Source organism: Gossypium hirsutum, chromosome A03 (assembly GCF_007990345.1).
Source record: "Gossypium hirsutum isolate 1008001.06 chromosome A03, Gossypium_hirsutum_v2.1, whole genome shotgun sequence".
In the NCBI taxonomy this organism is placed as follows: Eukaryota; Viridiplantae; Streptophyta; class Magnoliopsida; order Malvales; family Malvaceae; genus Gossypium; species Gossypium hirsutum.
In genome coordinates this window covers 5,924,277-5,938,246 of record NC_053426.1, presented here as the reverse complement: position 1 = coordinate 5,938,246, position 13,970 = coordinate 5,924,277, and the positions used below count along the sequence as shown (strand labels likewise).

Sequence of the window (13,970 nt, the reverse complement as noted above, 5' to 3'; positions counted from 1 at the left end):
TTATAAGAAAAGTATAATTTTTTAAATAAAAACAAATTTATAGAAATAAAATGTTTTTATAAAAATAATATTTTTTATAAATTTATAAAAGATTAAATGAAAATCATGAAAATATTCATGGGGTGAGTTAATTTTTTACAATTTATTATGAAAATAAAAATTATATTTTTTTATATAAAATAGTTTTTAATTATTATACTTTTTAATTTTCGGATGATCATTTTATGTCAAATATTCATTGCACCTATAAAAAAGTTAACACTTCTCTAGGTACCATTTTATGTAAAAGAATCCAAACATAGGTATCAATTTGAATAAAAAAACATAGGAATCGAAATGAATATAGAAGTCAAACATAGATACTAAAAAAGTATATTTACCCTTCTTAAAAAAATACAATGATAAATTTAGCTCTTAACCATTATCAATTTTTTTTTATCATTTTGGTACTCAAACCTACAATTTTTTCAAATTGCTTTTTTTTTTTTAAATGTAAAAGTTGATTGACCTGTAAAAAAAAATTAATAGTACTAATATGCAAACTTTTCCATCTAAAAAAGCAATTTAACTAAATTTTAAAAGTTAAAAGACTAAATAGCAAAAATAATAAAAGTTAAGGGTTAAATTTATTATTATACCAAAGTTTCATATTTGATCTCTTGTGATTGTAAAGTGACCAGTTAAATATCAGCACTCAACCACCAAAACTGCACCCTTCAAATGCGTTCTTATTGATTGACTGACCACGATGAAACATATCATGTAGGAGACCGATGGCAGGCCCTTCACTTCGCATGTCTGCCACGTGAACACCCATAGGTTCTATCAGATGAAACTACAATTACAACATTAGGGGACCATTATTTATCCTTTTGTCTTTTGGGTCCACTCAAACCAAAGCCTTGGTTTGTATCGCATTCATTTCACCTAAAAGAAAAATATTTGTAGGGGAAATCCATTTTTTGCTTTAATTGTATAATTTTGGTTTTTCGTATGCATGACATTTATACCATAGCAGCTTCTTTGCCCTTACAAATACAATAATTTTGGTGATAACTCAATTTTGGGATGCCTTTTGATATTTAAAAAAAAAAAAAGAGAAACAGGAGCGGATGAGGATCTTTCTAGAATATTTATACCTATTGTTTGAGTTGTCCGGTGTATGACCATTGGTTGCTTGCTTGATCAAGCAAGTGAGCTTGTTTAAGCATGTTTCAACGATGTAACAATGGCATCATACCAACTGAACTAATGCATATGTTAGGAGTGGTTAACAAATCAAATTCCATTACCATGTGATAACTATATAGGTTTTTGTCTTTGACAGCCCAAACATGACTCATGTAGTACAGAACACAAATAAAATATATATATGTGTGTGTGTTGATACCAGGGAGTGGTTGAAGACGGTTGACACAGTTGTGCTGGAAGTTGTAGAAAGGTGAAATCTGAGGGAAATTCGGTAGAGTAACAACAACGGAAGTCTCTTGTCAATGGTTCTTAGCTAAGGGGAAGTTATAGGTTTGAAGTGGTGGTGGAGGAGCCAGATGTCAAGGTTCTTGCAGTAAGCTGCTAAGTCATGACTGATCTTCAGCACGTTTGCTTAGAGTTTATGGAAGGTCTTGTCTTCATAGACTGTATTCTAAGTAAATCTTTGATGTAAGTTGGCGAGGTTCCTTCATGATGGGTGAACCTCTATCGGTCAACGCGGTTGACTCCAAACAAAATAAAACTCATAGTAACAATATTTTGATTAATTAAACCTACCTGCAAAAACGTAATCTCCAGCAATTCATTATTAAGACAAGGATCAAAGCAGTGTATATCAGTGTATATGTATAGGTGCATAAGTTTAGGAGAAACAAGTGGATACGTGTACAACTGCACAAGTGTGTACTAGCTGGAACCAGTACATATTCATGCATCCATGGCTATCTATCTTTTGAAGTAACAAAGAGAGAAAATCTTGAATGGAGACCGTCAATCTCAATGATGCAGAGACTTCAATTTTCTAATATCCATTCATCTATTTATACTTCACTTTTTTAACACTAAAGGATCAAGCAATTACTAAATACATCAATCAACCCCCTTTGCAGATATTTGGTAAACTAGTCTGCTAGTGCATGAAATATTCAACAATATATAAGAAGGCCTATAAGCAAACTGAAGCGAAGAACCGCATACATACATATATATATCTTCTCTTCCACATTGAAGTTTCCAATATTCAACAATATCTACTAATTTCCAGAACCAAAGAACTTGCAGTAACCTATTCATCTGAATATCATCAAAATCCCATAAGCAAATCTAAAAAAACCCCATTTCTCTCACCTCCAACTCCAAAGCACTCTCATGGGATGGAAACATCAGCAAACCACCTTGTTGGCTTTAGTAAAAGCTCATTACATCTGCAATGTACAAATATAACACAACAAAGCACTTTTTTTAAGACACTATTACCTTACCCTGCAATGTAAAAAAAAAACAAATAAAACATTACTTATGGAGATATTCAGATACCCTTTATTATTATTAAAGAAAAATACCCCCAAACATTAACATTGAAGTATGAATATATGCATCAAATTTATTTATATATATACACATACCACCTGACAACAACAGAGAGTCTTCTCTCATCTTGTCCTTGCTGATGCTGTGAAGTGCAAAGTGAGTAACTTTAAACTGAGAAAAAAAGGGGAAAAGATTAAAGGGTCTTTTTTTCCCTCTCTTTTCTGTAGTCGTTTATTGCCGGTGGAGCATCATCAAGATTCTCAATTTCAAAGTACTTTTGCAACAAAAGTTATCAAATTTCAAATTTTTTACCTAAGCTATTTGAGTTCGGGTGAGAGTATTCAATATGTATATTGAATTTCAGTGTGACTATTGAATATGTATATGTGTTTAATATAGATATAATTAGTTTTTCTATATTTTTCTATACATTTGAAGGACTTTTCGAGGTCATATTCTCATATTGGTGTATCGTACACCAGCATCAAACACGAAAAAACAAAGAGGCCGAGCAAGATAATTTTTCATCACCTCCATGCATTTGCATGTTAAGCTTGATGATGCTACACTCGGAAAAAAGTACCTATTATTTTCTTTTCCTTTTATGAACTAAGAGAAAAACCCTTAATGCATGTAGCAGAGAATATAAGTATAAAAGCTTAGAAAGCGATTGAGGGCTCATATATATATCCATAAATTTCTAGAGTGGATTATCATTTTCATGACTGAAGGAAGCAAATTTTAGAAACTATGAACTGAATAGAGATAGATAAAATGTTTTAAGGATCCACTAACAATATTAAATAAACAAAAAAAAAATGACCAATGGCAGTGTCCCATAATTACTAGTTACTACACCATTTATGATCTTGAAAGCTTCCAATATTCAACAATATCTACTAATTCTTTAAGACAAAAATCCACTTGGAAGAATCCCCTTAAAATTTCTATTTGAAGACAAAGATATGGAGGAAAGAACCAATTTGCAGCAACCTAGTTATTTGATATCATCAAATTCCATAAAGAAACAAAACCTAAAACTACTCATTTCTCTGTAAGAGTGCTTCTTTGCCTATCTGCAATGCAAAAACCATTAATGAAATAATAGGAATAAAATAATCAAAGATCTACAAAATACCAACAAATGGATCTAATTTCCTTCAATATAGCATCAACATACATAAACACAACAAAGTCTCTCAATATAGCTTCATATGTTAAAGTACCCAATATTTCCACTACAGCAATATATTTGGCTCTGAAGAATAATTACAGATCTGGATCTGCAACTAGTCCTTTAAAAACAGCTAACTAGATACCCTTTATTTATTAAAAGATTAATACCCCATAAACTAACATTGAAGTATGTCCAATTGTCTACATGTATCATATATATGTATATGTATATACTCACCTGACAACAACAGAAAAAAAAGTGCCTTTTTTCTGATCATCTTGTTCTTGTTGATGTTGTGAAGTGGCGAAAACTGTATCCTTTGAAACTAAGGAGAAAAAAAACAGGAATTAAAGGGTTCTTTTCTTTTAATCTCTTTTGTGTAGTCGTTTATTGCCGATGCAGCATCATCAAGATTCTCAGTTTCAAATAACTTTTAGCAATATAATTTGCATGTGAATCTTGATGATGCTACACCTGCAAACAACGACTGTCAATCTATCTACTTATCCAAATATCCCCATGCACATACACACATATTGTATACAGTTTTGGGATTTATATAAAAGGAGAGGAAATAAAAGAAAAAGAAGATTAAAAATTTGAATATGACCCCAAAGAGCCTAAAATCATGGAAAAGCTTCTGCAAGAAAAAAAAAGAAAGAAAATTAAACAGGAAAAAGATTTTTTACATATAATTTCTTGGAAGAAAATATGTTCGTACTCTTAGCATCAAAGAGGGGGCAGCTGGCTAGGACCAGCTGATCTGGCTTATTACCAGTGGCTGAAACATAAAGTTGATTACGTGAGATCCACCCAACAAGAATCTAACCAGTTGAGACTACTCATCTTTATAACAAAAACAACCACAAAAACCCTACTAATTTCCTTCCTTTTATGAACTTCAAAAAAAAAAAAAAAAAGAGAGTTCCTATGAATTAAACTGGCAAAAATATGATGAGAAGCTAAGCTGATTGTATCAAAATCTTATGAAACTCTGATTTCTCTTTGATAATGGAAAAAACCGCATGTTGAAAAGTAGATTTATTGACATAGAGCTTGAACAAAAAGAACCAAATCCCTTGGGGGAAAAAAGAACATTAAAACTAGCAAGAAAGATATGAAAAAAAGCTAACTAGAGAAGAAAGGAAACGATATGAATATTATATGTATATTTATGTGTATATATATAGCAAAGATGAGATCTAAATCCAACAGTGGGAAAGGGTTTGGAGATTTATAAAGTGAAGAAAAAGAAATAAGATATAGGACAAAGAGAGAGGGTTTGGATTTCATTTTCAAAGGGGGGATTGTAAGTAGTGACACGGAGATAGGTTAATTTATATTGCAGTCTCCAATTTTAATTAGGGCTTGGAGTGTCACTTTATGTGTGATTTTTAAAAATTTATTTTAGCAATAATTACTTAATTTACTTGAGATTAATTAGTTGATGAGTTAATTTACTAGAATGATTGTTTTTAATTAGATTTTTTTATATAATAAAAAATAATTAGGGATTTAAATGAAATTAGTTGTAAATTTTATTTGGGTTTCTTTTACAAATTTGTGGGTTTTTTATTGGTTGATGCTTAGCTGTATAGTACGCAGCACTCATGTTTGCTGCAGTTACACATCGCCATCTTCCTCAAGAGTCTGTCTAGCCCTAGTTTTTATCTGCTGCACAAATAATAGCCAATTTTTAAAATAAAAATAAAAATATGCTAACTTAAAAAAAAATAATGGTAAATGGTTATAAAAATTAAATTTATTATTTTTTATCGAGAAAAAGTTTAAGTGAGTGAAGGCTACTTAATTCAAGATTAGGGTATATCATCCATCAAATGAGATTATTGATAAAACTCGAACCCTAGTACTTACCAAAGCTTTAAATGAGACTACTAGTAAAACTTGAACTTTGATGCTTGTCAAAGTATCAATGAGTACCCGATCAACTACATTAACATGAACCCTTCTCGATCACTTACTAAATAAAATTACTAATGAAACTCGAATTCTAATACTTAATAAAGTACTAAATATTACTCAATAAATTAAATTATCAAAACTCTTAAAAATATTTAAAAATAAAGAAACAATAATAAATAAATAAATAACAAAATGAAGTATCAATAGTCTTTTAGAACTGTAATGGATGAAAAAAAAAACCCAAAACAGAGTGGCCATTGACTTGGAAATAGAAGATGATCAGAATGATCATTGCCTCCTCCATTCATTTTCTTGAAAACGAAATTCAAGAATTTGATTCCAAAATGTCTCACCAATGGAAGCAAATAACAATGAATACAGACCCATTGATTGTTTGCAATAAAAATTTGTCTCATGAATCAAGCTTTTGGAATCAAAAGACTTTTATCAATCATGCTATTTTTGAGAGTTTAATTTATGAGTTGTTTTGTAAGCCCTTGAAATTTATGGGTATGATTTGCTTGTTTAATTATTTGTTCGTGCTAAATTATAGAATAAAAGTTTTTAGTTTCTATTTATTTCATACTTTTGAAATTCAGCCTTCCAACTATTATATTTAAGAATTTAATTTCTCTACTTTTTAAATTTAAAAATTCAGGTTCAGATACCACCACTATTAAATTTTTTTGTTAAGTTCATTATCATAACATTTTAAAATAACAATAAAATATTTTACTTGATAGTGATGTAACATAAAATAATGTTGAAAATATTGATATGGCCTTTTTTGAAAGAAAAAAAAACTCATTTTAAACCATCATCATAAAAGGAATTTTTTGTTGGAATGCTCTTCTTTAGGAAAAAATATGTCATTATTGTAATCAAATTAGTTAACAGTATTAATTATTTAAACTAACTAATGATATTATAAAAATAGAGAGACTAAATTATCTAAACAATTAAAATATATGGTTTAAATCCAAGTTTTATCATAGTATAAAGATAAAAATTAAAATTTGACCATTATCTTACAAGGTAAAAGAAAAACTACCACAAACTCAAAAGATGTGTGAATTTGTAAGACTTGAGGCATTTAAATTATACATAGCCACTTTAAATATTAATAGAATAAAGAAAACTAAAAATTAATATTTTCTAATAATGTAAAGAAAGAAAAAGAAGCATTCATGTAGCAACAAAAGGAAATCCTAACAGTAACGCAATTAACGTAACTCGAATCCAAATTACACGAGTTTCTCTTAAATTAAGCTTTTAACCTTTTACTTATACTAATTATTCCATAAAATCAAATTTTACTTATACTTAAATAATGTTTAACATTAATTAATTAGTACTTAAATAAATCAGCATTTCACTTAATATAAGACCATAAATGGTGTTGTATAAATCCAAGAAATTCAACACTCATTTTTCTGAAGCTGTAATTATTAGTATAATAATAAATCTTTTGGCTAAGAAATTTTGGAAGCAAAAATTACAATAATGATGTCACCTGACAGGTTTGCAGCCAACTAATTACATGGTACCTAACGCATCCACATAACATGCACGATATGTAAGAAACCTATAGACTTTATTTACTAGTTGGTCCGTAAATTATATTTATTTTCCATTTTAGTATTTAATTTTTTTTTCTAGATATTTGAAATATTATTTTTATTTAGTTTAACTCCAAAAAGTATCGGTGTCTAATAAGAATGTACCGCATGTCATGTTATTATTGAAAAATTTCTTTTTTTAGTAAATTGAAATGAAAATGATTATTGTTTACCAAAGTGGAAAAAAAGCCGAAATGAAAATTTTGGTATAGTTGAAGGCGAAAACATGAATTAAGCCAAAATTATATTAAAAGGGATTAATTTATAGAAGCTTTACACAGATAAAGAGTAGTACAGGTTGAACCGACGAGGATGACAACAACAATGTCATTCAATTACTTGCTAGCTAGAGTACCACAACAGAGACTTAGCAACACATTCCACCTACTAGACAATCACGTCAGAAATTAAAGACACAAGCATAAAGGATCCATAGAAGCAGGATTTTTGACAACTAAATTTGGCAATGAAATTTTGTGTGGTTGTGTAATAGGTTGTATAAATTGGAGTATTTGCAATGATTTTGAAATGTTGCTGTTGAACTTCACTTTTAAGATACTAATTTGAATAGTTTGTGAATTCTTAATAAATTATGTAATGAGAAAATAAGTTATTGTCAAATGTTAAATATTAAAAACAATCTCGTTACATAATTTAATTTTTCACTTATTAATTACAACAATACAATTAGTAAATGTTAAATATTACTCGTAACCTTAAAATGATATTACATTATTTAATTTCTAGGTTATTAATCACAAGAATACAATTTATTATTGCAAATTGTTAATAGAATGCATAGCACCAAAATAAGTTGCTGGTAAATAGTTTTTTTATTAGCAATTTGGAACCTATAATTGCTTAAAAATAATTGTTTGAATGAAACACACATGATTGTTTATACAGTTTGATTTTTTTATGCCTGCAGAGCCTAGTTTAGAGAGTAATTCTATTACCTTTAATCCACATTAGTATAAGTAAATAAAACTCTATCATTCTTTGAGTATAGAGGCCTCACTTTTGTACTTGAATATTAGAACACTCATTTCTAAATTCTCAGGTTGTAAAAATAGTCTATTTACTCTTCAAATGCGCTCACAAAATAAGTTCCTCAATAAACAATAAAGTACTCTCTTATGCTCTCATCCAAAACCTTTTAAAGTCTCTCAATATATAAGTTTTCAAGATTTTCTAACATACTAGTAATCAATTACAATACTACCCCATAATAATAAGGGTTATAAAATAGTAAAAATAATATACTAATAAATCTAATGTAAAGTGAACTAACGAAGATTCATTCTCCAAAGAAGTTTTCAATGTGATCCTAATTGGTCCTCCAAAATCCAAGAGGTTTAATTGTTTGATCCAAACCAATTCAATCTTCAAGGATAGTTAATTTAAATGGATTGGTCTTTAAAGTCGAGCTTCCATATATCCACTATATCAACACAGTTTAAGGCTCAAAGATTTTTTTTTTAATAAACTGCCAATTCCAAATACGGCAAGTTGTTGGACTCTCACAAGAAGTGGTCACTTATAACTAAAATTAGCGAACCAGTTCAAAACTTACCTCAACAGTCTGATTATTAATTACAATAGTACAATTTCTCAATATAAAATCTTAATCAAATATGTAATAATAAAATAAATTATTGGTAAATGTTATTATATTAACAACTTTAAAAAGTTGCTACAACAAGACAATTTATTGTTGTGAGTTGTTAATCAAATATGCAACAAAAGAATTAGGTCCAATTAACAACAAAATATTTAGGTTTGGTTTTGAAAAATTCAAAAATGATACAGTAATTATTTAATGGAGTTGTCACTGAGTTGGTTGAGTTGAAGTAGGCTTGTATGATGTCCATTTTGCAGGCATTGCATAATTTTATTTGTTTCTTTTAGCTTTATCTCCCCGACTGAGCAAAAGTGCTTGAATTAATCCTTGGCTTAGAGTGATTACCACTCATTACTTCCATATTTGTATCATAGTATATATAAAAAGATTGACCTCTATATAAGAGGGATCAATCCATTTTCTATAGTTTTTTTTTAATTTAAAAGTATTTATATTTTAATTTCAGGTTCCTCAAATTAGTTTCTTCCATAAAAATCATTTCTTATTTTACCCTAATTTAATCTCTTCTATTTGGAGTTCATCAAACCCCAACTGTTCACAATTGAACAAGAAAGTTTCTTTTTCAATATTCATGGTTAAGCTTCTCCATCTTTTCGACTATCCTCAATAAAATTTATATTTAGATAGTTTTCTTCTAATTTCATATATATATATATAGGTGAAAGGGGTATATAATCAGATAAAAAAATCAATTAAGTCTATTTGTGAAAAAGTACACTCAATTAAATCCTTAACTCTCAAATAACATTAATTAAACTTTGTAAAAAAATAAAATATTAATTAAGCCCTTTAACCAACTTTTTTTTGTTTTTGATAGTTAAAGCGCCAATGTCGTCGTTAACGGTGCTAGCATGGTAATGTCATGTTAACTGTCAAATCAACAAAAATAAAAATTTAATTTTTTTTAAAATAAAAGTTTTTTTGAAATTATTTAAAAATTTTTAATGGAATGAACCCGGACAATCATTTGTTAAGATTTATTTCAGACTTAAAATTTTTTAAAATTTTTTAAAATTAATTCTTTTTAACTTCTTTTATAAAATTGTAAAATATTATTAAAATTTATAAAAATATTAAATAAAACTCAAAATTTCAAAAAAAAATAAAAAAATTGATTAAAAAAATTTAAAAGTTAAGTTTAGAATGACTTTTGACATATGGTTATCCAGATTCATTCAAGACAATTTTTCTAAATTATAGAAAGTTAAAAAATATAAAAAATATTTTTTTTGTTTTAAAAATATCATATGTGTATCAATGTTTTAATTCTATTGGTACCTTTTAGGCTATATAAAAAGTAAAAAAATATTTTAGCAATTAAATATATAAAAATAAAATTTAATTTTATTAATCATATATGTAAATTTTTTTTTAAAGTGTAATATATCCTACTATTTAAACACGACGTTACGCACATGAGAAAATAATTGACTCACCTTTTAGATTATACATGTAAGAAAATAATTGATGCACATATTTTATTTGGTTACATTCACATTTTTAAAAAAACTTTACACGTACGATTAATAAAATTATATTTTATTTATATATTTATTTTTTATATATATTCTAAAATTTATCAATAGAATTAAAATATTGATACATATCTCATATTTTTAAAGGAAAATATTTTTTAAACTTTATATAATTTAGAAAAATTATCTTGAATGATGAATTTGGATAACCATATGTTTAGATTTTGTCTGGACTTTAACTTTTAAATGATTTTTATAGTTTTTGAACTTTTTAAGTTTTATTTAATATTTTTTTGAAGCTTAAAAATGTTTTAAAATTTTATAAAATTTGAGTGACTAGAACAAGTGAGAAAATGGAGAGAATTTTTGCTCATGAGAATAGCAAAGCTATTGTAAAAATGAAACTAATTTTAATCGTTCCTTTCTATGAGTTTTTGCTTATCGATCTATTTGCTATCATGCCTTTAAGCTATTATCCTTTTAAGGCGTCCTCTTAGTTCCAATTCTAATCCCTATCTTTTGAACATTCACCCCACTAGTTTTCTTTTCCTTACAAAATAGTGAATACTTCAAAATTCTGATTTCCTAGTTCTATTAAATTTAATGACATTTAATAAATACAATTCAATTATATCAGGTCATAAAGAAACTCAATAGCCATTCTCAAAAACCTCTTAGTTTAACTTCTTGAAACAAATCTAATTTCTGACAATACACTTATGAATTTTTCCAACTCCAAAAATGTTTTAATTCGTTACATGATTTCCAATACTGAGCGCTTGCAAGGTATGGTGTAGTTTACCCCTCGCAAAAGGGAAGCAACAAATAATAAGTATCACGGTGAGCAATTTCCACCTTGACAAGCACATGTACACCTTTATCAAGAAAAGTTCAAAAGGGAGCTTAATTTCCCAATTAGATGGTATACCTCAAGTAGCGAGTGTTTTGGCAAGATTCCAAACCTAGAGAACATGTTCAAGAAAGCCTAGTATACTCGTTATAAATGGGGTTACCCATTGAAAATAGAAGGATTGGTGATTGTGGAGAAGGTTTGGAAATATTATTTAGAAGAAAAGATCCTTAATGGCTTTAAGACAAACAACCTCAGGCGAAGTATTGATATAGTGACCTGGTGACATGAGAGGAGGCATGATTGTGAGGTGCTAAGTATGAGTTGAGAATTTTGTTTGGAAAAATAGAAAGGCCTAAGAATTTTCTTTACACATATTGTAAGTGTCATAAACGTGAGTAGCGCTATAGAAATTCTTCCAATGAATATGCTTCACTGTTGACAATGATGTTATTGCACATGCTGGCTTTGCCAGAGCTGGTGGTGTTGTGATGAAGTAGTTGAACATGAGGTCCCTTTCTAAAAAAAATTATAGCAAGCCATTCCAACATCCTTGGGATATACTTAATTGCCTTGAATGATGAAGAGGTTTTGGACATTCGTGATTTTAATAACACTTTGGATTTTTATGAACTTAGGAGAAACTAAGGTCTTGACACAAATAGTTCTAGTGTGTGTCAAAATTTAATGGTTTACAGGTTCTTCATTCTTTGGCTAACCAAGTTTATACTTTGTTGTTGGAGGATGTTCATCAGTAGAGGCTTTTTAGAAAACCTTGAATCAGAAGGAAACTTGGATATTCTTACTTTAGAAAAAAGAATTTTAAGAGAGAAATGATCCAAGAATGCTAGCCCAAGTGCTGGAGAAGACCTTCCAAAGAAACAAAAGGTTACTGTAAGTATAGGAAGCCATGCATACTCCAGGAAAGACCCTACTTGAGAGAGGAGAGGGTTTTCTCAAGAAACCAATGAGTCTCTTCAACAAGGCAAGAGGGATTCTCACCAAAAAAAGGATAAGGCTCGGAAATCAAACGAGGAGCCTCTCTAGAGAAAGGAGAAGGCTTGCAAAAAACGAGATCACCTTCATGGAAATCATTGTTGAGGGATTTTTGACTCCTTCAAGAGAAGTCTTTAAAGTCTCGTTTATTTGGAGCTAGTGGATCCCTCAACATGTTTGGTATTGTCCTCGGTAGGGGTTTTGTAACAGCTCGATTTTCAGTAGTGACGGAATAGTGATTTCGGGACCACAACTTTCCATCGTGTCGACTCATAATTATTATTTTTAAAATATTTTTAGAGTTATTAAATCCATATTAGAATTTGATTTAGAAATATTAACATTTAGATAGTTAATTAATGAAAAAGGACTAAATTGAAAAAGGTGCAAAAGTTAATAATTAGTTTAATTAAATGATTAAATAGATTAGTAATTACATGATGAGGGACCAATATAATAATTAGTCCCTAATGGATAGTGTTGGACAGAAAGAGAAATTAAAATGATAGATTAATAAGATTTTAATGGCTAGTTGTAAATAAATAGAAATTAAATAAAACAAATTAGAAGAAATAAGTTTTTCTTCTTCATTTCTTTTTATGCCATTTCCGAAACACCATTGAAATAGCTTGGAGAATCGGTTGAGCATAGAAGCTTGCATGTGAGTTCAATTCTTACCCGTTTCTTGTAATTTTTATATTTTTGAGATCGTTGCAATTAGGTCCAGCAAGCCCATGCCTTCGTTTTCGATTCTATTAAAATTTTTGGAAGTTTCCATTGATTAATATTGAATTTTTTTTATGAATATAATGTATTTTGAGTCTTTATTATGCTATTTGATGAATTTGTAAAGAGATTTTTTGTTAAATCTTGATTTTAGGTTTAAATTGTGAAAATGTCAAAATATTAGGGTTTGATAGTAAATTTTAGGTTTATTAGGGGCTTTTTGAGGGCCTAGAATCTTTGGATAAATTATTTATTTGAGAAAATTAGTTAATTTGATGAATTAAATAATTAAGGGATTAAATTGAAAAATTGTAAAAGTTTAGAGTAATTGTGTAAATTTAAAAAATAAAAGGGTATTAATTGTAAAATATACTAGAAATGAAATATATGCTAATAAATGAGTAATTTTATATTTTAAATCAAGATCCCGTAGATACTCGTATAAAAGGAAAAATAGCGGAATAGTTCTTAAACTTCTACAATTACTACAATTCAATCCTGGTGAGTTCGTACAGTTAAACATTTGTATAAATTGATGATTGGTATTATGTATATATTCTATTGTTGGAAATGAATTATTGTTTGAATTATAATATTGAATTGGATATTATGTTTGAATTGAATGCGGGATTTGAGTACATTCGTGATTTGGTGTATGACGGGGGTTTGGAGTGTAGATGGTATTGGAGGGAAATGCCAGCATTTTACCCAGGTAAATCGCGGTTTAGCATTTATTACGAACTCTCATGTTTTACTTTCTATTTTGCGTGATTGGGTGAATTAGCTCTCATGAGCTTCTATTCAGCTCTTATGAGCTTCTGTTGGCGTATTCGGGAGGACCAACTCTTATGAACTTCTGTTGACGATGTACTCTTACCCATAAGTCGTTCTTCGAATGGAAAAGCTCGAAAAGGTAATTTGTTTAATGAATTTGAAAGACATGTTAGTTATTTTTGTATTGATTTGAATATGGATGTATTTATCGACTGAAGTTGTGAATGACAAAGAGTTTTCTTGGATGATTTTTATTGTTTGAATTAGT

The 13,970-nt window shown here is 28.8% G+C and overlaps 1 long non-coding RNA gene across 2 annotated transcripts; it reads right to left on the bottom strand.

The window, feature by feature from the left end:
- Positions 1-1,270: 1,270 nt before the first annotated feature.
- Positions 1,271-5,365, bottom strand: LOC107963900 (uncharacterized). Of its 2 annotated transcripts, none has more exons than XR_005921660.1 (2): positions 2,192-5,365; positions 1,271-1,767 (listed from the first exon to the last, which is right to left on the bottom strand). It is a non-coding gene; the product is annotated as an uncharacterized lncRNA (long non-coding RNA). The 2 variants fall into 2 exon arrangements; XR_001702072.2 differs by having other exon boundaries at positions 2,338-5,365.
- Between the last annotated feature and the right edge of the window lie 8,605 nt (positions 5,366-13,970).